The 26,708-nt window shown below is 42.1% G+C and overlaps 1 long non-coding RNA gene across 2 annotated transcripts; it reads left to right on the forward strand.

The window, feature by feature from the left end:
- The first annotated feature begins 2,496 nt into the window (after positions 1-2,496).
- LOC103878837 lies at positions 2,497-26,129 on the forward strand. Of its 2 annotated transcripts, none has more exons than XR_002518055.2 (3): positions 2,497-7,315; positions 8,690-8,766; positions 25,851-26,129. It is a non-coding gene; the product is annotated as an uncharacterized LOC103878837 (long non-coding RNA). The 2 variants fall into 2 exon arrangements; XR_002518054.2 differs by having other exon boundaries at positions 2,497-7,018; positions 7,239-8,766.
- The last annotated feature ends 579 nt before the right edge of the window (positions 26,130-26,708 follow it).

The raw sequence follows: 26,708 nt of genomic DNA on the forward strand, positions 1-26,708 counted from the left end.
GCTGGTTGTCAAATGTTGGGCAAGTGTCCTGCTCCTAATTTTTAAAGGACAAATATTTGAAATGAGCTAGCTATTTTAGATAATTTAAAAATTATTTATGTGCTGGTTTATTGTATAATAAAAGGAATATGAAATATTGTACATAACTTAGAAACAGATTAAAACAAGCCTGGCACAGTGGCTGGCACCTGTAGTCCTAGCTACTGAGGAGGCTGAGGTGAGAGAATTGCTTGAGCCCAGGTGTTCGATGCAATGAGCTATAATTGCACCACTGCACTCCAGCCTGGGCAACAGAGTGTTCTCTCTACATATAAAACAGTAGATCAACATTACAAAATGTTAAGATAAAAAAACACCCATAATACTGCCATTCCATTTTTCCTCTGTGCAAATATATTTGAACATGGTTACATTCATAATGCACATATATCATTTGTATTCTGCTTTTCAATTTAATATCATCCTCAGTATTTTCTGTATATTTTGACAGTCTTCATAATTCATTTTTAATGATAATATAGAATTTCATTAGAAAGATGTACCATAATTAACATTTTTCTGATTATTGGGCATTCATATTTTGTAGTGAACATCTTTTCTTTTGGATCATTTCTTAGGATTAGTTTCCAGCAATAAGATTACTGTGTCAAAGGGAATAGACATTTTCATGACTGATACATGCTTTGCAAAAGGTTTGGCCTTTTTCTTTGCACAACTTTAAAGGTGAATCATCAGCCATGAGCCAGTGCTTACATTTTTGGACAGTTAATTATTATTGCCATATTAGGCAGAGAGAGAAAAGCTCTGTGCACATCTGATTTTCTTCTTATTGCTTTCGTTATGTAGAGCTGACATGTTGAGAAAAATGTCCCGGCTGTGAGACATTCCAGACAACAGAGCCATCACTTTGGAAAAGTTTGGACCAATCCCAATTTTGCAATCAGCTCCCAGAGTTTTTCATATTTCTTTTGGCAAAGATATCTGTCACTGTGGTCAAATGCAGCTGAATGGTTAAAGTCACAGCGTGAGCTGATCAAGGTGCCTATTTTAGTATTAGGTTGGCAGTCTGTGGCCAGGTGTCTGAGTATTTTGAGAGAAGTAATTTTGTAAAGTAATTTGCAATTCTTAACTGTGAACAGTGTCAGAAGACTCATATGCAGGTTTTCTGTGGAGATTATCTCCCTCTTCCAGACCAATTGGAAGGTAATAATTGGTTTTTGAATGAAACACACTGGGCCAGGCACAGTGGCTCATGCCTACAATCCCAGCACTTTGGGAGGCTGAGGCAGGCGGATTCCCTGAGGTCGGGAGTTCGAGACCAGCCTGGCATGGTGAAACCCGTCTACTAAAAATACAAGGATTAGCCAGGTGTGCATTGGCATCCGCCTGTAATCCCAGCTACTCAGGAGGCTGAGGCAGCAGAATCGCTTGAACCCAGGAGGCAGAGATTGCAGTGAGCCGAGACGTGCCATTGTACTCCAGCCTGGGCGACAGAGCAAGGCTCCATCTCAAAAAAAAAAAAAAAAAAAAAAAAAACCAGAAAAAAGAAAAGAAAACACACTGATTGCAGGGAAATTAGGACACCTTGGTCCTTGCTGAATGTGTCACAGTGTCTGTACTTTGCAGCAAATTGCTTGACCTGAGTTTTTTCCCTCTGAGAAGCAAAGATACTGGAAACAGGAGTGCCAAAATCCCTAAAATTTTTTAGGTTCTTTGTCCGTTGGATGATTCTAATTGCATCCCCATTTTTGTAGCCAAGGATGTAAATTCTCTATTCATTGGGGCTTCTGTCAGGCAACAATGGAAAAGAATGGGATGTGAAACACAAACCAATGTTTATAGTTTGTAATTTCTACCAGAAGATACCATGGCATATATAATTAAAACCAATGGCAAAAATTATTTTGACTCTCTGTGGCTTGAATGTACTTACTCCATCCCTGCTCCTCATGAATATGTTAAACATAGAAAAAAAAAAATAGCATTCACTCTTGCCCAGCAGGTTAAGAGGAATTCAATCCATTCTGTGGAACTGGTCTTGAATTTACCGACCATTACTTTATTTGCTGACTGTAAAAATTCTAGCTTAAAAAATAGCACTCTCAGCAACATCATTTTCAAACATGAAGACCAACAGTATTTTATTTAGCATAGCATTTTGAAAATCTCATGGCAATTTGGTAAGAAAAACTTAGGCCAGTTAGGGGAGGAGTAAAAATGAAAGTGGGAATAGCATTCATTTTCTTTTTCTATTTTTTCTTTTTATTTTTTTGGGGCAGTCTCATTCTGTTGCCCAGGCTGGAGTGCAGTGGCGCGATCTTGGCTCATGCAACCTTCGACTCCCGGTTCAAGCGATTCTCCTGCCTCAGCCTCCTGAGTAGCTGGGAGTACAGGCGTATGCCACCACGCCTGGCCAATTTTTGTGTTTTTAGTAGAGACAGGGTTTCACCATATTGGCCTGGCTGGACTCAGACTCCTGACCTGAGTGATCTGCCTGCCTCAGCTTCCCAAAGTGCTGGGATTACTGGCATGAGGCACTGCACCTGGCCATTTTCTGTTAACTCTCTGAAATTAATTTTCATTTAGTCTGTTACAAAAGTAGTTATTCTTATTTTCCCCTATGAAGGCATAGAGTCAGTAAAGAGATTTATAATGAAGCTACGTGGTCACTTTAATGCATATCTTTGTAGCTGCCCATAGAAGAATTTTCTATTGACCGTGGAAACCCCGTCAAAAGAAACAGGCTCAGCGTCACTCTAGCTGAGTTCAAGTAGTTTACTTAACCCGTCTGTTTCCATACTGGTAAAATGGGTTATGGTGAAGATTAGAGCTGATACAGTTTAAGCACTCAGCTGCCCTCTTGCAAGTGAGGATACTATATTTAGAGAGGAACCCATTCCCAACCTCTCCCCAGGGAATAGCAGCAGGAGGGTGCTGGGTTGTAGACCAGTGTTGAGACTTGCAAGTAGTCTTTGGCACCATAGGGCCATGCATATTCACTCATCAGATTCAGCCGTGTGTGTGTGTGTGTGTGTGTGTGTGTGTGTGTGTGTGTGTGTTTGTGACCCTACTCTGTGCCAGGTACTGTTTCAGGTATTAGGGATACTGCTGTGAATAAAACAGAGATGCTGTCCCTGCAGACGGAGACAAGTAATAAGTAAAGAAACATAGATGGAGATCTGTGCTATAAAGAAATAGCAGAGAGCAGACATGTTGGCTCATCCCTATAATCCTAGCACTTTGGGAGGCCAAAGCGAGAGGATCACTTGAGCCTAGGGGTTCAAGTCCAGCCTGGGCAACATGGTGAGACTACATCTCTACTTAAAAACAACAACAACAACAACAACAAAAACAGAGTATGGAGATAGAGAATGATCAAGTGGGAGGGAATTGTTTTGGATAGGACTTTCAGATCAAGTAAGGTCAGATCAGCCTCTCATCAGAAGACACTTGTAGCAGAGTACTTACTAAGGAAGTGAAGGAGCTCTGAGTTTGTCATATGAATATTGGGAAAAAGAATGTTCCAGGCAGTGGAAACAGCATGAGCAAAGGCCCTGAGGCAATAGCATACTTAGTGTGTTCCACTAAGGAGGGCAATGTTGTGTCTGGAGTGGAGTCAACAAGGAAGAGATTAAGCTAGAGACTGAGGTCAGAGAGAAGGGTGAGGTGGCCAGATCATATGAGGCCTTGTAAATCAAGATAAGGACTTTCTTTGGCTTTTGAGTAAAATGGGAAACCATAGAGATTTTTGAGCAGAGGAGTGACATCATCTGACTTCAAAGGAGTTTTTATAGTGTGATGTGGGCTTTTCTAGGCTCAGGCAAGAGGTGGACAGGGTGAACGGGGAATAGATCTTGCAGAGCTGAGCATTCCAACATGGAGGCCTCTAGCCATAAGTGGCTACTTAAATGTAAATTCATTAAAATTTTAAAAATTAAAAATTCATTTTCTCAGTTGCACTAGTCACATTTCAAATTCACAGTAGCCACATGTAGCGAGTGGCTACAGTATTGGACAGTGAGATGTAGATCATTTCCATTGCCACAAAAAGTTGTGTTGGACAGTGCTGGTAGGGTATTAAAGGCCTTTGTAGGGAGTTCGGCTTTTACTCTGAGTAAACAGAAAGCCATTGGAGGGTTTTAAGCAGAGGAGGAACATGCTCTGACTTATGATTTCAAAAGATCACTGTTGAGAATAGACTGTAACGGGACAATGGTGAAAGCTGAGAGACCATTAATAGTCTAGATGACAGATGACCATGTCTTTGATGAGGGGGTAGGAGTGATCATGATGAGAAATTATTGGATTTTGGATATATTTTGAAGGCAGAACCAATAGGCTTTTCTGATTAAAATGATGCGATATGAGAAAACAGTGACAAAAAGGTTGTGGGTGATGATGAGAGAAGAGAACGTAAGGCAAAAGAGAAGGGATTTCTCCTTGTGGAGGAGGAGTCTCATTCACCTTGAAGCAGGAGTGAAAGCAGGGATTTGGGTGTAAAAAGATTTAGAGAGTCCTCATCTAAGCAGAAGATGAAGGAGTAAAGAGAGAGAGATGGCTGTATTGGAAGTTTGAAGGTGATGGAGAAAGTTTCAAATAATTGTTGGAAAATGAGTTGTAAAAAGAAACATAACACAGTTGTTACAGCAGGGCATGGTTGCTTGTGCCTATAGTCCCAGCTACTTGGATCCTGAGGCAGGAGGAATTCTTGAGCCCAGGAGTTGGAGGCTGCAGTGAGTTGCGTTTATGCCACTGCACTCCAGCCTAGGCGACAGAGCAAGACTCCATTTCTTAAAAATAAAACAAAAATGCAGTTGTTAGTATTGAGGGCCCATAAGAAGTTGGTGACCATGAACCTATCTATGCTTTTGATCACCTCCAGCAGAGTGTGACAGTTGTGTGCAAGCAAAGAGAAAGGAGATGGCAGGGTTCAACGAGGGCCGTTGTTTTCCTAGATACGTTTGTAGAAAAAACAGAGAAGAAGGGAGTTTAAGGGACTGGTAAAAAGGATATTGTAATAACAGACCATGGACTAGAAGTTGAATAAGAAGGAAAGTGAAAACAGCTGAAGGCTAATGAATTGGGAGAAAGCAGAGGGATCAGTAGACTGGAGGCCCCAATATTTCTAAGAGCAGTTGGAGTTGTTGTCATGCAAGTTGGAAGGAAAGATACTTATCCAAAAGCTGAATGCCTGAATCAGTAATCTTGCTGGCAGAGCTATTGTAGGTGATGACAAAGTCAGTCCTTTGAAGTCTATGCATATATATCTTCATTATAGGCTGACTTGCCAAGTCTTAGAATTTTATACAATATAACCTCACTGTGGATCTCATCTAAGCAGGTTTGGTAACCAAAAGCTCAAGAGTGTGAGATTGGGAGCCCAGAGAGCTACCCTACAGCTCATAGCCTGTCACAAACCAGCCGTGTAACCATGGACCTTGAGGAAATGAACCTTATGGTCCCTTCTATCTCTAATCTGTGACTCCGTAGCCCCATTATAATATAGCCTTTTCCCAAACACTGACCTTCAACATAGACCCTGGGGGATTTTTCTATTAAAAATTTGCAACTCTGCACATTTTTATCTGCTGATGCCTCTTGGAATATTAAATGCTTAGAAAGCTGTCCTGGGGATCACTTTCTGGAATCTTGACCACGTAGTCATCTGAGTGGGTGTGACAGGAATTATACACCAGCAGCATTTGTATCTAAGTGTCCTTCAGGCACTGGGATGGCTGCACCTTTACCAATCCTCTCCAACTCTCTCCACCTAGAAAACATTCTTTTCTCTTAATTTTGTTAGAGCTATATAGGAATGCTCCTTCAGCCGAAATGACAGAGGCTGTTGCTCTCAGAATCAAATGCAATAATGTGACCTGTAAATTCCTATGAATATATTGATATTTTAGGGATATTTGTTTATTCAGAAGAGATTCCAGACACAGAACTCTCTTCCTCTCTGTTCCCTAACCCTGCTTTTCGCCATCGTTCTTCTCTCTCTAGGGCACAGAGAGAATTAAGAACAATCTAAGGTAAATTTTTAACAAGATGGTCTAGCTTGAGCTCTGTAGGCTTGAATGATTAAATAAGTAGCAGTTTTTTGCTAAAATAACCACATTGTTTGCAAAAGTTTTCTCCTTTGAGTTTTCTACGGTTATTACAGTGATCTAACTGCCTTACCTGCTTTTGAACTGGTTGAGCCTCTTGTGGGACAGAAAACAAAAGGGTGTTGAAATGCAAATAGATAACTCTGGGTCCCAGTCCCTGACTGCAAAAGGAAGCCAAAACTGACAACAACGTTTCCTTCTCTACGGAGGTTTGTAGAAAAGCTGTACAAAAATCTCACAAGATGTATTTCTTCTCGTGGACTGGAGTCCCAAGGTAGGTAAGAAAAACAAAAACAAGATAAAAACAAACAAAGGATTCCGTACTTGGAATTTGCTCAGTACCAGTTGAATAGCTAATTGTTTCTTGTGTTCTTCCCCTCCCCCCTTTTTTTCTGCCTGAATAGATAATCCTTACAAAACATCTATTCATTCTACAAGTGAAAATTTCAAGAATATTCGATACTGACCTTGGCAAGAGTAATGGACCTAGACTGAGTGATGAATTTGTGTGTGTTGTGGCTGATGTGCATTTTGGTGCTTTGTATGCAAGTTGAAGAATATCTTAGCAATAGGAAAAGAAGATTTATGACATTTTAATTAATGAATATAATGAAGGCTAAAACTTGTAGATAAATTTATAAGGTACACAATTATTTTTATTGCTTTTTTTTTTTTTAGCACAAAGGTGATTGTATTTTGTTGCTTTAAGAAAGGACCTCCTGATAATACTGGCTTGCTTTTATATTTCAATATGACCAGTTTAATTGATATGCAAACAATTATTTTTTAAGGGAAACAAAATGAGGCAGTAGTACAACTTAGTGAAGAGGACACTGTGTCAGATTCTTAATTACTAGATTAAATTTGAGCTCTTATTTGGCCTTTACTACCAACTGACTGCATAACTTTGGGTAAGTTATTTGGCTCTTTTTTTTTTTTTAATTTACAAAATTAGAATGAAAACTATGGATAGTGAAAATATTTGGAAAAGCTTTTTGAAATCCCACGTGAAAGGCATCAGAAAAAAGAGTTGGGTGATTTTTTTTTTTAAATGGGAAATAATCTGATATTTTCAGTAAACCTAAATTTTTTGTATATTAATTTATTTTTTAAGCTGTTATTTAATTTCAGGTGCTTAAGAGCGCTTCAATTTGTTAATGGAAAGAAACACCATTTACACCGGATGGCTACAAAGCAACCTTATTCTGGTAAAATAATCTCTTAAATCCTTATATACACAGTCACTAACTGTTGGCTTTATAAGGTCAGTACCAGCAAACTAGCCCTGTGGCAGTTAGAAGCTCAGCATGTCCAAGATAGCAGTAACTCGAACAAACACAAAAAACAGCAAATAGTTTAAACAGTACCATTTGATTTGAATTTAACCCAATCTTAAACAGAGGACTCTAAAAAAAACAATTACCAGCAAAGCTACATTAATTAGGGAGATCGTTAGGTTGTATCAATGCAGTTTAGCTATGTCTTTTAAAAAGTGAAGATGGACTGGAAGTGGTGGCTCATACCTGTAATTTCAGCGCTTTGGGAGGCCAAGGTGGAAGGATCCCTTGAACCCAGGATTTTGAGACCAACTTGGGCAACAAAGTGAGACCATCATTTCTACAAAAAATTAAAAAATTAGCTGAGTGTGGTGGGATGTGGCTGTGGTCCCAACTATTTGAAAGGCTGAAACAGGAGGAGTGCTTGAGCCCAGGAGGTCAAGGCTGTAGTAAGCCATGATCGTGCCACTTCACTCCAACCTGGGCAACTGAGTGAGACCCTGTCTCAAAAAAAAGAAAAACATTGAACTTGCAGGCCAACATTTATTTCTGACTGTTGACTACTTTTGAAGGAGAAAGAAAGCTTTGGACACTAACATTCTGGTCTCAGAGACCTCAAAGAAGCACAGCCCTGTAAAGAAGAAAATTCTGCTGGGATTAGCAAGAGCCTAAAGGTTTTGGGAACTTGGAATGCCAGGCTCAGTATTCCGAGTTCCAATATTGACTCTGCCTGTGAGTCACCCTGAACTAGTCACCCAGTCTCTTGTGTTTCCCCCTTTAGAGAAGAGCTAAGACTGTTGACTTTTCAGGAGTTGCAAAACATGTTACAAAAGGATAGGAAAGTACTATGCAAACATGTAAATATCATGAAATATTGTGGGGGGTACATAATAAAGATAAGCTGCATTCTTCTGATAATTGGAAGTTGATAATCTTTATGTAGAGACAGGCAGCTTGATTTCAGAATAGAGGTTAATGCTTGAAATTTTAATTTGAACAGTGTAAATTTGGATCATTATTTGCTCTGTCAGTCAATTTTGCTTACTGAAAGGAAACTCTTAACAAGTTATCTTAGTAGAATGGCTGATTTTCAGAATCAGACCCCCAGGCTTTCTAGAAATGTGTATTAAAATTTAGTAACCTCACTTTCAATTGTTGAGTATAGAACACTGTGGTTGGGTTTCTATATATATTGTAAACAAGCCAAATACACAAAGTGAACTCTCTATGGACCTTAAAAAAGTCTTAAAAAATTTTTTTTGAGGATATTGATTGAGGCACCTATTTTGTTCCTTACTTTTGCAGGATAGCTTGTCAGTGCCCGCTTGGGTTTTTGAATTCTGACTTTTTGCTGACCGTGATTTGGCTGTCTCATTAATAAGGTAAACCTTTCTAAAGTAGAGCTCATTGCTTTTTAGTTCTTTTAATGGTGTGGCTAGCCTCTAGAGAATATGATTTTTACTCTTCATTCTTTCTGGCAACTTTATTTTTTATTTTATTTTATTTTTTTTTTGAGACGGAGTCTCGCGCTGTGTCACCCAGGCTGGAGTGCAGTGGCGCGATCTCGGCTCACTGCAAGCTCCACCTCCCAGGTTCAGGCCATTCTCCTGCCTCAGCCTCCGAGTAACTGGGACTACAGGCGCTCGCCACCACGCCCGGCTAGTTTTTTGTATTTTTAGTAGAGACGGGGTTTCACCATGTTAGCCAGGATGGTCTCGATCTGCTGACCTCGTGATTCGCCCGCCTCGGCCTCCCAAAGTGCTGGGATTACAGGCTTGAGCCACCGCGCCCGGCCTCTTTCTGGCAACTTTATACCCTCCACTAACTCACCCAGTCCTGAAATCCTGTTGGTTTTTCCATCTGTGTCTAGCATCTCTCTTCTGATTCCCAGTAAACGCTACTATATTCCCATCATTCAAAATTAACAACTGCTATTATTATGGTCATATCTGATTCAACTTTTTAATGAACTAAAACATTGATGATAAAATCAAGTTCCTTTGAATATTAATTCCATTTCCTCCTTCTGTCCTCATGTCCCAGAGCCCATGTTCAGTTTGTATACTTTTTAATATTTTATATATACTTATATGTACCCATAGTTAATATGTACTATTGTTTTATGGATTTAAATATACATAAATAGTTTCTTTTTTAGAGAGATAAGATCTCACCCTGTCACCCAGGCTGGAGTGCATGATCATAGCTCACTGCAGCCGTGACCTCCTGGGCTCAAGTGATCCTCCTGCTCCAGCCTCTCAAGTAGCTAGGACTACTGATGTGTGCCACTATGCCTGGCTAATTTTTTTTTTTTTTTTTTTTTGTAGAGATGGGATCTCACAATGTTGCCTGGTCTCAAACTCCTGGCCTCAAGAGATCCTCCCTCCTCTGCTTCCCAAAGTGCTAGGATTACAAGTGTGAACCACCATGCCCAGCCCGCTGTTATATGATTTGTTTACTTTCTCTGAGTATTGTTTTTAAGGTCTAGCCATGTTTTTGTACAGACACACACACACACACACACATCTATACATATTCATTATTTTTAATTGCTGTCTAGCATTTTTTTTTTTTTTTTTTGAGACAGTGTCTTGCTCTGTCACTCAGGCTGGAGTGCAGTGGTACAATCTCAGCTCACTGCAACTTCTGCCTCCTGGGTTCAAGCAATTCTCCTGCCTCAGCCTCCCAAGTAGCTGGGACTACAGGTGCCCACCACCAAGCCCGGCTAATTTTTGTATTTTTAGTAGAGACGGGGTTTCACTGTATTGGCCAGGCTGGTCTCAAACTCCTGACCACAGGTGATCTGCCCGCCTCGGCCTCCCAAAGTGCTGGGATTACAGGTATGAGCCACCACGCCCGTCTATTTGCTATCTGGTATTTCATAGCATAAATAATACCACATTTTATCAATTTATTAGTGAATATATGATTGTTTATAATTTTTTCACTAATATATAGGCAATAGTTTCTTAGTCTTGATTCCTAGATGCAGGATTGCTACATTTTGAATATGCACAATTTAACTTTTAAGAGATATTACCAAATTGATTTTCAACTGTTGGAAAACTGTTTCCGCAGATACTTTCCAACATTTGTCAGACTTCTTAATCTTTGCCAATTTTAGGGGTAACAAATGGTTTTCTCTGGGCTTTCTAGCTTAATTTCAGTTCATCCTATTCATAGTTGCTGGCCTAATCCTCTCTAACGACAGCACTGCTCAAGGCCTTGCCTGACCAAACACTCTCAGAAGCTCTCCCGCTATCTACTCAGTCCAAACTGCATCAAGTTCTCTGCAAGCAACCTGTCCCACCTCATCCATCTGTGCCCAGCTGGACCAGAACATACAACTTACCACTTTCTCAAACTCAGCTTTTATTTTTCTGCCTCTGCAACTTGATCATGCTCTTCTGCATTCCTGTATTGATTCAATAAATATTTATTGAGCTCTTTACTTCCTGCCAGGTGCTGGGAATATAAGGGTGAAAAAGAAAGACAATATCTAGGCACTTATGTGACTTAATTTTTAGTAGAGGATGGAGATGGGCAGAAAATAATCCAGTAAAAAAATTGAACACGATAATTTTCCATAGTACTTTATAAGTACTATAAAGAAAGTAAAATAGAATGTTAATGAGTTTGTGTGGAGGAGTGATGGGGGTGGATATGGGGCATGTCCAGGTGGGAACTTTAGAGGGGCAGGTGCTCAGTGAAGGCTTTACAGAGAAGGTTATATTCCCCTTGAGACCAGCAGTGTGAAGCTCATTCACAGACCAGAAGTATTTCTGATCCTGAGCAAGTGCAGATGCCTGCATGTAGGGGTGGCCTCGAAGGATCCTGAGAGGAACAGAGCTGCCCTTGTGGCTGGCAGTCGGGGCTAGGAGAGTGGTGGATGCTGTAGGAGACAAAGGCAGGCAAAGCCATGCCTCTCAGGGCCTTGTGGATGCTGTCTTCCAAAGCTACTGCAGGAAACCGTAGTTTGCCCTTTAAAGCCCTGTAAAGCCGTGATCAAATCCTTTCTTCATAATCATTCCTGATCCAGCTAGCTGAGCGCGCTCTTTCTGGACCACCATTGCACAGTGGTGGTTCCTCTTAAGGCATTTAACATGGAACTTTGGGATCTTGATGTCTGTTCTTCCCATGAGCTATTAGAATTTGTTTTCATGTTGCTATTTGGTTTCTACCTCACAAGGGACAATACTTTATTGTCTGGTATGAGGAAAGTAGGGGGAGAAAAGGTAGAACACAGAAGAAGCCTATCTTTTTTGATTGAGTCACTTTGGAACGAACTGAGTTTCAGTGAAATAAGCTTTCCTGTTGTATATTTGAGCTGATTTTCACAGTGGCAAATATGACAAATTTAATTTTCCTTAAAAATTGATAAGACCAGTTGGAGTTCTAAAAGTGATTTTTTCCACCCCTTGAAGATCTTTTCTCAGAATAGCAGTCTGTAGGCTGTCACCTAAAGTGTCCTGTTTTCAGTGCCACACCTGCTCTGAGCTTCAGCTTTTTATGAAGACGTCATGGTGTGCTATCTGTACTAGGAACCTTTCCCCAGCATCAGCCAGCTCCTGAAGATAACATTGTCTGCTAGAGATTGTCATGTATGTGGATTTTATCTCTTTATCTTCACGGTAATTTTGGAGTTCTGTGTTAGACCTATCTTACTGGTGAAAAGAACGAAGGTTCGTAGAGGTCATTGCTTGTCTGTCCCCAGGTTACGGAATGAGAGAATAGTGAAACTGACACTTGAATCTGGGGCTACTGACCAATTCTCTATGAAGCGTCCATGCTTTAACTAGTAACATAGCAAAGGCCAAGCACTTGCAATTATTTCTAGATGAAGCCTTTGTGCTGTGAACCACTGTGATCACTGTTGATCGCATTTTCCTTCTTGAACTCATTTTCTATTAATAGGAGCATTTATCACAGACAGTGAGAAGCAGTTTGTGCAGTGGGGAAGAGCATGGGCTGTCTGAAGCTAGACTGTCTGAGTCAGGGTCTTCTCTGCCAGCTTGCTAGCTGTGTGGGGGAAGTTACTTAACATTTCTGTGGTTAAGTTTCCTTATTTTTAGTATGAGGATAATAACAGCACCTACATCATTGGGTTGTTGTAAGGATTAAATAGGATAATGTACTTAAAATGCTTAGAACAGAGCCTTGTACTTAATAAGTCCTCAGTTAATGCTCTCCTAGTCTCAGGTCTCAGCTCAAATGTCCTCTCCTAGGGAGGCCTTACCTGGCCCCTGTAGCTTAGCCTGGGCCTCCCTCAGGCACTTACCATCTCCACACTCTGCCTGCACCCTGCCTACTTCCCTCGTGGTGGTTTCCCTCTTTTGGGGTACCAGGTTTATTATAGGGTTGTGTCCTCTGTGACAATGTGAGCTTTCCATGGTTTGACTTGTATGTTCCAGTTTCCAGCTCCAGGGCAGTGCCTGGCATGTAGTTTGCTCTCAATGTACATTTGTTTAATGGCTCTCTGTTTCTGACAATCCTGAATCAGAGCTTTCATTTTGAGCAAAATAGTTGCTCCTCTGGTTTCTTCTCAGTATGCCATATGTATTAGTGTTCCCTGAAACTTCATTCCCACAGCTTCAAACATGATCCCAAATGGCTCATAAATTTGTACTTCTAGCCCTGACTCCTCTTTCTTTCCTTTCTTTTCCTTTTTTTTTTTTTTGTATTTTTTTGAGACGGAGTCTCACTCTGTCACCTGGGCTGGAGTACAGTGGTGCGATCTCGGCTCACTGCAACCTCTGCCTGCTGGGTTCAAGCAATTCTGCTGCCTCAGCCTCCCGAGTAGCTGAGATTACAGGCACCTGCCACTATGCCCACTAATTTTTTGTATTTTTAGTAGAGACAGGGTTTTACCATGTGTTGGCCAGGCTGGTCTCGAACTCCTGACTTCGTGATTCGCTCGCCTTAGCCTCCCAAAGTCCTGGGATTACAGGTGTGAGCCACCATGCCTGGCCCTGACTCCTCTTTCAATCTGTGTTTCCAACTAACTGTTCATAAAACAAATTCTGGTAGGTATCCATAGCACAACATGTTCAAAACAAATGCGCTGCTTTTTTTTTTTTTTTTCCCAAAACCAGGTCCTCTTTCTGTGCCCCCAACCTGGTTGACAATGTGTGCCTTCATTCACCCGATTAGAAACCTTGGAGGTATCCTGTACTCTTCTATCACTTACCCTCAGCCTAAAGCCAGTCAGTCACTAAAGTGTTGTCTGTCATTGTCATCATCATTATCATCATCATTATCATCATCATCACCATCAATGCTATCACCACTGATGGAGTGAGAACCTTGTGCAGATGAGCATGAACCCCAATTTCATTTGCAAAATGACCCAGACAGCAGATTTCATCTCATCTACAATAAGCAAGGTGAGGTTTTGATGACATTAAGGACATGGCTAAGAAGAGGTTGAGAACCAGCATTCAGCCCACCTGACTCCAAAGCTCATGACCCGAACCTCAGAGATTTCTCCAGTGAGGTCCTTTTTTTTTAATGGCAGGATCACACCATTAGTCTGGACTGGATCCAACCTTGATTGTTGCAACAGTCTTTGATCTGATCCGTCAAACCCTGTGCCTTCTGTGCAACCCATTCTCTACCCTGGCACAAGCATTACTAAAATACCAATCTGGTCCTATGACTCCTCTGCATAAAAACCACTGCTGGGGCTGGTCAAGTGCAACAGTGTTTACAACTAATTGATCACAACCAGTTACAGATATCTTTGTTCCTTCTTTAGCCAAAACACACACACACACACACACACACACACACACACACCCATTATTGGTTCCCTTTTGCATCTTTTGAATTCTAGACTCCTTACACAGCATAAAATCCCCTTCTGGGTCTTTTCCCAGCCTACACCCCACCTCCCCACCTGCCCTATTCCCCCTGTTGCTCCTACCTCTGGCCTTACTTCAGCCCCAGGGTCCCCTGCTGGACATGGCAGGCCTAGTACATTCTGCCCTGGGCCCTTTTACTTTGCTTTGTGACATATTTTTCATCCTTCAACCTTCAGCTCATAAGTCATATTCTCTGTGGAGGCATCCGGAGGGCCCCAGACAGCCCCTCCCACCTGTGTTCCTCAGAGCATTCTGTGCCCATAATTAGGATGAACACATTTCTGAATCAGCAGTGGAAATGTTTCAGTTCAGACAGCTACGCATGTGTCCCTGAAGACAATGGGACAGTTAATTGAGCAAAGTCCAGAAGAAGCTCTTGGAGGTGATTCCTCTTTGTCTGTGTGCTACCCTGTAGAGGGGTCGGGAAGGTACTTTCAGGGTAGAGAGCTGTAGGGGGTCCTTGTATTTGCCCACACCTGACACGATGCCTAACTCGTTGTTTGCTGAATGTATGAAGATTATGCCAGGCCTGAGATTCTTTTGAACATATCCAAATGTCATGTGTTAGTTTCTCCAAATAACCAACCAACCAACAAACCCAGCTCTTTATAACAATGGACAACCTAGCATGAGTATTAGGACTCTGTTTAAGTCTCAGCTTTATCACTAGAACAATTCTCATAACCACACTTCTTCATCTGTAAAATGGGGATAATAGTCGTTACTTACAGGAGTTGCAGTGAAGATTTTGTGAATGAATTGAAGGAAATTAGCAGGCACAGAGTCTGGCAAAGAAGTCTTTGTTTCAGGCACAAAGATGTGTAGCCCATCACTATAAACAGGAACTAGAAGGCAAGGTCATGTTCTAAAATAACTTTTAAAAGTTAGGATATCATTGGGAATTTTAAAAGGTAAGACAATTAAAAATACGACTAATATTTGTCAAGTTTTTTTTTTTTTTTTTTTTTGATACAGAGTCTCACTCTTTCACCCAGGCTGGAGTGAAGTGGTGCTCACTGCAACCTCTGCCTCCCGGGTTTAAGTGATTCTCCCTCCTCAGCCTCTTCAGTAGCTGGGATTACAGGCACCCGCCATCATGCCTGGCTAAGTTTTGTATTTTTAGTAGAGACAGGTGTTCACCATGTTGGTAAGGCTGGTCTTGAACTCCTGACTTCAAGTTATCCACCCACCTCGGCCTCCCGAAGTGCTGGGATTACAGGCGTGAGCCACGCGCCTGGCCTTATTTGTCAGTTTTAACATATGAAGAGACATCCTCCTAAATGTTAAAGTACCCTTTGATTTTTTACCCATGCATTTTACAGTTGGGCTGGGAAAGATGTGACTCCCGGTTTGTTTTGCCTCACCTTTGCATTTCATCAGCTGTGTCTGATCCCAGCCTAACCTGTGTGTCAGAATCACGTGGATGAGTGTTTTATAGACTCCTGGGCTCTACCCTAAACCCACTGAATCAGAATGGGGACAGGAAGGGAACTGTCAGTCTATATTTATGAAAACCTCCCCTGTGGTTTTGATAGTCTGCAAGGTTTGGGAATCACTAGTTCCCAAACACACCAGTAGAAAAGCAGATAGTGCTTAACATTCTCAATTTCTCAACTTTAGAGTCTTTGTAATTTAACAAAATTTAGTTTGTTTGCTTTTTTGTAAGTAACATTAGCTTTCTCAATGTCTGTTTCACCTTCATTGCAGTCTGTTTATCCAGCCTGGGGAAAAAACTGGCTCCATTTAAACAATGGGACAAAAAAGGTGCAAACTTGACCAGCTTCCCTACCTTTTTTGCATTAGCGTGTAGGTATTTCCTCCATGTCCTACTGGGGCCATTTAAATGCTAATGTAGTTAAGTACAACAATCTTTTTAGCAATCAGATAAAATTGTTTTTACCGCAATCTTATTTCTCATTTCTCCAGTCCATACTTTTCTTTTTGGGGCAGGGTGGGGGTAGGGATAGAGGGGCATACATTTAAATTCTTTGACTTTTCAAACCTTAACAAAAATCCTCTCCTAATATCTTCTCAGCAGTTCTTGCAATGTATCTATCATCTAAACCTGAGCTCTGCAATTTGAATGTGCTGAGTCACCTTGTCTTTGCAGGGTCAAACATTTTGCATCCAGGAAAAGTACTGCAGAAAATCACACTGTGGGCAGCGATCTGGTATGCTGTTATTTGAATATTTGAATACAAATAGGAAGACTGGAAAGGAGAAAGTTACTGTGTACACAGATACATAGTAACTTATATACACTTAAAACAACTTTTTTTTTTTTTTTTACAGATTTCTAATAGTCTGCTAAGTCCTCTTTCTGATTGATGATTTTTGTGTGTGTGAAATTCTCTAAATATTTATTTGTATTCCTAGAAAGTGAAAATGAATATAAATGGTAAAGCAGTTGCCTTGCAATGTTTAATAAAAGGAGAAAATAGTCTTTGTCATTATTCTGAAGCTTTGCCTAATTAAGATTCTTGAATTAATTTTAAAGAATTAATAACAAAAAATACAATCATGAACCAGATATTCAGAGTTAATGTCTAACTTAAGTTCAACTTTTAGGAAGTCTGTTTTCCTATTTTGATCATGTAGTTGAATAGACAGTGAGGAGATGTTACTACAACTGTATTAATAGAGGAAGTGGCAGGAAGCTACAGTTTCCTTAGAATCAGAAAGAAAGTTTATAGAACTCACTGGAAATGAGGTTATAGATAAAGATTGAAGTCGGAATAACTTTTATTTAGAACTGCTGTTGTATTTTTGTAACATAAGAGTGGTTTTCTTTAAAGTAAGTATTTGGGGCTAAAGAGAATGCCAACACTCCTCTCACAGGGAAGTCGGAAAGCTTACCAGTATTAACAAACATCCGAAGTCATTTCATAAGGTGGAAATTTACTGTAGAACCAATGAACATAATCTTCCTTCAGGGTGTTTTGAGTCATGAATGGGGAGTAACTTGCTCCCTTTGTGGATGGAGCACTGGGGACAAGCTTCTCTGCATCAGAGCCTGTGAAATATCAGTAGCAACAGCTACTGTACTCTGAGTGCTCACTTCCTCTATGCCAGAGGCTGGCTCTGGTCTTTAATCGAATTCGCTCACTCCATCCTACAGCCCCCTATAAAGAAGGAACACTAATTTTCAATACCTTAAAGAGGCCAAATCATTCCCACAGCATCGGTGGCAGAGGGGGTATTTGAACCCAGGCAGAATGACTCGAACTCCCTGGTAATTAGCCATGGTGGAGAATGTCTCCCAGCTCACAAAAATGACTACTTACTGGCAAGTAACACTAAATACAGAAAGAACATCATCAGTTGGTTGGTGTTCTTGCTTTCTCTCAATGAACAATTAAGAGGGAGCAGAGGTGAGATGGGGTGGGGTGGGATAAAGGGGAGGCCTGGAAGAAGGGACAGAAGGGTTGCAAATAATCACGCAGGAGCCCAGTGAGACTCAGAGAAAGATTCTAACCTAAAATGCGTTTCTGCTGTCAGCTATTCTGTAATTAACATCCACAGATGAAAACATGAAATATATTAAGAATCCTTTGCGGTTTTTTCCTTTTTTTTGAGATGGAATCTTGCTCTGTTGCCCAGGCTAGAGTGCAGTGGAGCGATCTCGGCTCACTGTTAGCTCTGCCTCTCAGGTTCACGCCATTCTCCTGCCTCAGCCTCCCAAATAGCTGGGACTACAGGCGCCTGCCACCACGCCCGGCTTATTTTTTGTATTTTGTGTAGTAGAGACGGAGTTTCACCGTGTTAGCCAGGATGGTCTTGATCTCCTGACCTCATGATCTGCCCACCTCGGCCTCCCCGAGTGCTGGGATTACAGACGTGAGCCACTGCGCCCGGCCATTTTTTTCCAATTTTGACTGATGGACATAATAAAATGACTTGATAATTAAAAAAAAAAAAAATCCACAAAAACCAACAATCCCAAATCCTCAACTAACTGCTTTTCATCATTCTACTCCCTGATTAGACATGGAATTGGGCTCGTTGCTAGGGGTAGAATAATGGCCTGTGTTGGGCAGGACAAGGGCATGGAGCTCTCCAGCAAGCAGCACAGTGGGACAGCACAGGCTTCTAGCATGCATGGTTTCAGTCTCAATTGTTTACAAGCCTTGGGATCTGGAACAATTGATTTGAGCCCTATAACATTAGAATGGTTCCTTTTCTCAGAACCTAATATGGGGCCAGAGAAGGCACTCAGCCAGGAGGGTTTTTTCAGAGGCCAAGGAAGAACTAGTTAAGAGGCCGAGCCTCCTGGGAGACCACGTAGATGAGTGGGGTCAGGTGCCTGTGTCTGAGATCTAGCTCAGGTCAGGGCAGTTTTCATTGAGAAGGTGAGATTTGAACAAAGATTTGAAGTTGCTAGCCGTGTGGGAATCTCAACAGAAGAGATTTCCAAGCAGAGGAAACAACTAAGGAGAAACAGGAAATTGCCTTCTGGCAAGATCTAGGAACAGCAAGGAAGTAAGTGGCTGAAACAGAGTGAGTGAGGGGTAAAGTAGTTGAAAGTGAGGTTGGGGAGTAAGGGAGTCAGACTGGCCAGCATCATTTTAAGGACTCTGAGTTTTAACTATGAGAGCAACATGGAGCCATTGCAAAGTTCTGAGTGGAGGAGGACATGTGACTGAGAGTTTAAAAAGATTGCTCTAAGCCAGGTGCAATGGCTCATGCCTGTAGTCCCAGCACTCTGGGAGGCCGAGGCAGTAGGATCACTTGAGAACAGGAGTTCGAGACCAGCCTGGACAACATAGCCTGACCTCGTCTCTACTAAAAGAGAAATAAAGCTGGGTATGCTGGTGTATACCTGTAGTCCTAGCTACTCAGGAGGCTGAGGTGGGAGGATCACTTGAGCCTGGGAAGTTGAGGGTGCAGTGAGCCATGATCAGGCCAGCCTGGGCAACAGAGCAAGACCCTGTCTCAAAAACAACAGCAACAACAAAAATCTAAAAATATTGCTCTGATTGCTATATTCAGAATAGACTGGGTTTGAAGCAGAAAGACCAGTTAGGAGCCATTGAGTAATCCAGACAAGAGATGATGATGGGTCTGACCAGGGCTCATAACAGTATGGGGGTGAATAGTAGGAAGATTCTGGGTATATGTTGAAGGTAGAACCAACAGGATTTATCCCTGGGTTGGATATGGAATGTGAGTGGAAAAGAGAAGGTGAGGATTTACTCCAGGGCTTTTGGCATGAGCACCTGGAAGGATGGCGTTGCCAATACCTGGGGTGGGAAGGATATGCAGAGGAAACAGATTTGGGGGGAACACCAAGGGTTCATTTTTGCTCATGTTGAGTGTGAGATGTCCAATTGATATCCAAGTGGGGATCAAATGGAAGAGGGAAAGGGTCTGGTCTGGTGATACGCTTTTAGAAATTACCAGCGTATAAATATTTAAAGCCCGGAGAGAGAGAGATCATAAAGGGAGTACTGATAGAGAAGAGAAGGGGTCAACAGACTGAGCTTTAAGGTGCTACAATACTGTGAGTTCTAGAAAAAGAGGAGGGAGCCTCAGAGGGGACTTGAGATGGAGTAACAAATGAGGCTGTCTTGAAAGGTGGCATTCACCAGGCAGAGTAGGGAAAGAATTCTAGGTGAGGGGAAGAGTGGGTACCCAGACCCAGAGATGTGAAAGCCTGATTTGGGAGAGGGACAGGGAGGATAGTAAGTGGTGTGGTGTGGGGAAGAGTAGAGGAGAGGCTGCAAGATGGGCTTCTCTGACATGTAAGGGACTTGGACCCTCAATGGAAGACTTTAGGAGTTAATTTCATGATAATTATGAGGAAGATGATGGCAGCTAAGACTCACTGAGGTATTATTCTAACTTACCATGTGTCAAGCACTGTGCTAAGCAAATTACGTACATTATCTCACTTAATCTTTACACCTGCCCTTTAAGAAAGATAGTATTATACTCTGCAGATGAAGAGATGGGCTCAGGGAGGTCAAAGTTATCAGTGAGTAAACTGCCTTTAACCCAGGTAGTTCCATTCCAGAGTCCATCCTTTTAACCACTAACCTGTCCTGTGTCCTTGAGGTCTGGCACTTCTTAACCAGGTCTCAGAGGGTCAGCCTGAGAGCATGTGTCATTTCCCCATAGAGGACCTGACTTCACTGTTTCTCAGATGAGGTGCTTTGCATGCAAAGGGTTAAGGTAGATTCTGAGCACCAGTGAAGGAGTTCAAGTGGAGCAGCAACTTGACAGGATTTGCTTGTGTAGGATGTTGATCTGGCAGCAGTGTGGTGAACAGAGTGCGCGGAGTGCCTGTTAGTAAGGGAGATACATTTGGGGAAGATTAGCTCAATGTGAGACCTGTTGAGACCCCTATAGTGAGGGGCCTGAGGGCTGATGAAGCAGTGTGCTTCAGGCTGCAGGGTCAAGGGCTTAGTAAGAGATGAGCTAGATTTGAGAGTCGCATGGCTGTAAATAGAATCAGTGGTTCTGAGGGAGGGAAGCAATTTTCAGACCTTCACTGTCCATATATATACACTTTTCTCAAATGGATCCCTTGGAGAACAGGGAAAATACACACCTCTTGCACTTCCATTATCTTGCTATGGTGTGTTTGGCAAGGTAAAAAAAAAAAAAAAAACACCTCAAATGTAATGCATGTAGGAGAATGTGAAGGACTCAGGGCATGTGACGCTTCCTTTTACAAGTGGGTCTGGCTTCTGGCTGTTTGCTTTCAACATACTTGAAGGGAGATCTAAACACACTCTCTCTCTCTCTCTCTCTCTCTCTCTCTCTCTCTCTCTGTCTCTCTTTAGAGATAGGGTCTTAGTATGTTGCCCAGGCTGGAGTGCAGTGGCTGTTCACAAGTGTGATCATAGCACACTACAGCCTGGAACTTCAAGTGGTCCTCCCACCTCAGCCTCACAGGATCAGTGGGATTACAGTTGCGCACCACTGTGCCTGGCTGAACATAAGGATAGATTACAAAGTGATTTGGGGCTATGACTTTCAAGGATTTCAAAGATTTGAGTGACATTGCTGTAGCTAAAATACGTCCATTCTTTTATTTATTTAAAAAGAGTTTATCACTTATTGTATCTATAAAAAGAAAAGTAGTGATATAATTATACCAAACTGTTTCATTATAATAATAAGTCATCCACAAACCCATTAACGAATAACAGGAAAATAAACCCGGTTCATCTCATTAATCTCATTAAAGAGTATATTTCTAATAAAACTTTATGTTGAATGATTGTCAAAGTTTATAATATACTTATGATGTTTTGATTAATTGTGTACTATGAATAACTGGAATTTACTACTACTTAATCCAGAGGAATTTTTCTTTGTATACCTAGAGGATGATGGTCACAATTATTTTTCTATTTTAAATTTTAATTTATGTTCATAGTTTTGTGGATGAGATATGTGAAAGGGTTATTAATAAAAGCTTTTTTTTTTTTTTTAGACAGAGTCTCACTTTGTCACCCAGGCTGGAGTACAGCGGCATGATCTCAGCTCACTGCAACCTCCAACTTCCAGGTTCAAGTGATTCTTGTGCCTCAGCCTCCCGAGTAGCTGGGATTACAGGTGCTCGCCACCATGCCCAGCTAATTTTTGTATTTTTAGTAGAGATGGGGTTTTCCCATGTTGGCCAGGCTGGTCTCAAACTCCTGACCTCAGGTCATCTGCTGGCCTCAGCTTCCCAAAGTGCTGAGATTATAGGCATGGGCCACTGTGCCTGACCAATAAAAGCTTTTGAAGCATAAAAACAAATTTCATTTATAATTGGTGGGTAAAACAAAAAACTTGCATCCAAATGTTTATAGCAGCCTTCTTCATTTTTTTTTTTTTTTTTTTTTGAGATGGAGTCTCGCTCTGTCACCCAGGCTGGAGTGCAGTGGCTCGCTCCACTTACTGCAACCTCCGCCTCCTGGGTTTATGCCATTCTCTGCCTCAGCCTCCTGAGTAGCTGGGACTACAGTGCCTGCCACCACTACAGGCGCCTGCCACCATGCCCGGCTAATTTTTTGTATTTTTAGTAGAGACGGGGTTTCACCATGTTAGCCAGTATGGTCTTGATCTCCTGACCTTGGGATCCGCCCGCCTCCGCCTCCCAAAGTGCTGGGATTACAGACGTGAGCCACCGCACCTGGCTATAGCAGCCTTATTCATAATAACCAAAAAGTGGAAACAATTCAAATGTCCACCAGCTGATGAATGGATAAACAAAATGTGGCATAGCCATACAATTGAATATTATTGGACAGTAAAAGGAATGAGTACTGATTCATTCTACAACATGGGTGAACCCTGAAATATTATGCTAAGTGAAAGAAGCCAGTCACAAAAGATTACATATTATATGATTCCATTTGTATGAAATGTTCAGAATAGGCAAATTTATGGAGATAGAAAGTAGATCAGTGGTTGCTTAGGGCTGTAGTAGGGGAGGAGACAATGAGGAGTGAGTGCTAATGATTACTAGGTTTCTTTTTGGGGTGATGGGATGATGAGGATGTCTTAAGGCTAATTGTACCGGTGGTTGCAGGCTGTAAATATCCTGAAAACCATTAAGTTGCATTCTTTAAATGGATAAATTATATGGTTTTTTTTTTTTTTTGAGACGGAGTCTCACTCTATTATCCAGGTTGGAGTGCAGTGGCGCAGTCTCAGCTCACTGCAACTTCTGTCTCCTGGGTTCAAGTGATTCTCCTGCCTCAGCCTCCCCAGTAGCTGGGATTACAGGTGCACACCACCATGCCTGGCTAATTTTCTTGTGTTTTTAGTAGAGACGGGGTTTCACCATGCTGACCAGGCTGGTCTCGATCTCCTGACCCTGTGATCCACCCACCTCGGCCTCCCACAGTGTTGGGATTACAGGCGTGAGCCACTGCACATGGCCTGTATGTGTTTTATATCTCAATAAAGCTGTTAAAATATCTGTGGGAGGTTGGGCACAGTAGCTCATGCCGGTAATCCCAGCACTTTTTTTTGTTTTTGTTGTTGTTTTTTTTTTGAGATGGAGTCTCATTTTGTCACACAGGCTGGAGTTCAGTGGCGAAATCTTGGCTTACTGCAACCTCCGCCTCCTGGGTTCAAGCGATTCTCCTGCCTCAGCCTCCCAAGTAGCTGGGACTACAGGAGCATGCCACCACGCCCGGCTAATTTTTTGTATTTTTAGTAGAGATGGGGTTTCACCGTGTTAGCCAGGATGGTCTTGATCTCTTGACCTCATGATTCGCCTGCCTTGGCCTCCCAAAGTGCTGGGATTACAGGTGTGAGCCACCATGCCCAACCTAATCCCAGCACTTTGGGAGGCCGAGGGAGGAGGATCACTTAAGGCCAGGAGTTCAAAACCAGCCTGGGTAACATAGTGAGAACCCAGTCTCTACACTTTTGTAAAAAAAAAAAAAAGTAAAAAGTTAGCTGGATGTGGTGGCACATACCTGTAGCCTCAGCTACTTGAGAGGCTGAGGCAGAGAATCTCTTGAGCTCAGGAGTTTGAAGCCACATGAGCTGTCACTGCACCACTGCACTTCAGCCTGAACAACAGAACAAGACCCAGTCTCCCCCACCCTCCTCCCAACCAGAATTCTGTGGAGTAAGTGAATGAAAACAGAAGTTAAAGCAGAAATAAGAATGATATAATATTCTGACTACAAAAAAAGATATTGTATATTTACAAAACACTATCAATTCATTGCAACCATTTAAATTTGGGATTATAGCTACTTGGGAGGCTGAGGCAGTTGGATTGCTTGAGTTCAGGAGTTCAAGACTACAGTGAGCCATAATCTCCCCACTGTACTCTAGCTTGGATGAAGAGTGAGCCCCTGTCAAGTAAATAAATAATAAAATAAATAAAATAAAATAAAATATTTGAATGTCAAATCAGAAATTGCATAGAAGGGCTCAGTGAGGTGGCTCACGCCTGTAATCCTAGCACTTTGGGAGGCCCAGGCGGGCAGATCATCAGGTCAGAAGATCGAGACCAGCCTTGCCGACATGGTGAAACCCCGTCTCTACTAAAATACAAAAAATTAGTTGGGCGTGGTGGTGCACGCCTGTAGTCCCAGCTACTCAGAAGGCTGAGGCAGGGGAATTGCTTGAACCGGGGAAGTGGAGGTTGCATGAGCCGAGGTCGTGCCACTGCACTCCAGCCTGGTGACAGAGCGAGACTCTGTCTCAAAACAAACAAACAAACAAACAAAAAGAAATTGCATAGGAGTATGTAGTTTTGTTTTTGTGGGTTTTTTTGTTTTGTTTTTTGTTTTTTGAGACAGGATCTCGCTCTGGCACAGGCTGGAGAGCAGTGGCGTGATCCTGGCTCACTGTAGCCTCTGCCTCCTGGGTTCAAGTGATTCTCCCACCTCAGCCTCCTGGGTGGCTGGGACCACAGGCCTACGGCCACAAAACCACTTGCCTCGGCCTCCCAAGGTGCTGGGATTACAAGCATGAGCCACCATGCCCAGCCTGGTAGTTTTTATTTTAGGAGATTCTTAAGCAAAAAAGCCTGAAGCCCAGTGAACTGAATCTCCTAAAGAGAATGGCTAGATTAAATGAGAAAAGAGGACTAAAGAAGGAAAATTTCAGCCTAGCCAATGTGGCAAAACCCTGTCTCTACAAAAAGTGCAAAAATTAGCTGGGCATGGTGGTGTGTACCTGTAGTCTCAGGTACTCAGGAGGCTGAGGCAGGAGGATCACTTTGACCCAGTCTCATTTAAAAACAACAACAAAAACAAAAAGGAAAGACAGAAAATTAGGAATACTAGCATTGAAAGAAAATGCAGGAGAAATGGAGAAGTAGGACTGGAAACACAGAAGAACTGTTTCCAGCTAGAGGGTAGTGTCAAGCATCCCTCAGGATTGTGGAAGCTCAGGACTCAAACTCATCTGTGATTGGCAATTATGAAGTCTTTGACTCTGACACCACCCATTTCAGTGAATTAATTGCAGGCCAGTGCAGGGACTGATGGCTGGGAACAGGAGTTCAGAGAGGTTAGAGGTAAGAATCAGAGGGAGGAAGTGAAGACATCAACTGTGAACTACTTTCTTGAGAAGTTAGAACACAGAAATAATAGGGCAGTAGTTTGGTAACTTTTGGGAGAAGTGGTGTAAAGGTAGTTGTTACTACTTTGAAAATGGGATTGATTTGAACATAAACCAAAGGTAAAAAGCTGGTGAGTAAGAGAGTGAGTGAGAGAGAGGAGGGATGCTCATTTCTGTCGTATGCAAAATGTTCTGCAAATCAGCTAGCCTTGGCTGTGACCCCCGGGAAGCCAGATGGGATGCCATCCCCCTTACTTCAGAATTGTGGCCTTTCTCTTCTGGTGAGTTAGGAATTTTACTCAGTACTTCTCAGGAATTTTACAAACTCTCATCTAGGCAATGAGCCACTATCTTGATACTTAGTTTCCAAAACTGCTTGTTTCTACAGAGCTCATTTTCAATGTTGCTAATGTTTAGTGCTACAATAGGGATAGGGGTGTGGATGGACCAACAGGCTAGCTCAACGTTCTTTTGAATTTGGGTAAGTGACTGATTTAGGGTAAGAGTGGCTCCCAAATTTCTTGGGTAGGAGCAAAAAAGAGATTTTAAGGTTTTTTTTTTTTTTTTTTTTCTCACCTTAGTTCTTTAGAACTATACTGGAAGAAACCAATTCACCTCAAATACCAAGGAAATGGGTGTGATGTAGGAGGCAGAAGAGTAGCCTTTTCCGTGCTGCCGGCAGAATGGAGACAGACCTGGGCTTGCACCCACCACCCAGACCCAGGAGTGGATGGTTCAACGTGTACTGTAAGGCTAAAGAAGGTTGGCCAGGCATGGTGGCTCATGCAGGTAATCCCAACACTTTGGGAAGCCAACGCGGGCGGACCGCTCGAGCGCAGGAGTTTGAGACCAGCCTGGGCGACATGGCGAAACTCCATCTCTACAAAAATTACAGAAAAGCTGGGTGTGTTGGCATGCACCTGTAGTCCCAGCTGCTCTGGAGGTTGAGATGGGAGAATCACCTGAGCCCAGGAGGTGGAGGTCGTGTGAGCCCTGGTTGCACCACTGCCCTCCAGCCTGGGTGACAGAGACCCTGTTTCAATTAAAATAAAAGACTAAAGAAGGTCATGTGAAAGCTCACTGTGAACAGGATTTTTTTTTTCTCTGTAGGTGCTTCATTGTTACTTCAGTTTACTTGAACTCATTTCATTGTTTTCACACTCTTATGAAATGCTCTCAACAATAACTGCAACAATAAATAGAGAAGAAAGGAAGTATTTAGTAATATCAAGAGAGGGCCGTGGTTAGCATGAAACATCTTGCGTTATTCACCACTGCAATGAGAAGAAAGACTGAGTAAAGGGAATTTCATCCATTTCTCAAGGCTTTAGAGAGCTACATGCTCCATTTGAAGGTCATATTGCACATGGTGAGGTCACATTAAGGGAACTGACTTCCTCCTCTAAATCCCCCTGATCTTTATCTATTTCTTTCCTTGG

Source organism: Papio anubis, chromosome 1 (assembly GCF_008728515.1).
Source record: "Papio anubis isolate 15944 chromosome 1, Panubis1.0, whole genome shotgun sequence".
In the NCBI taxonomy this organism is placed as follows: domain Eukaryota; kingdom Metazoa; phylum Chordata; class Mammalia; order Primates; family Cercopithecidae; genus Papio; species Papio anubis.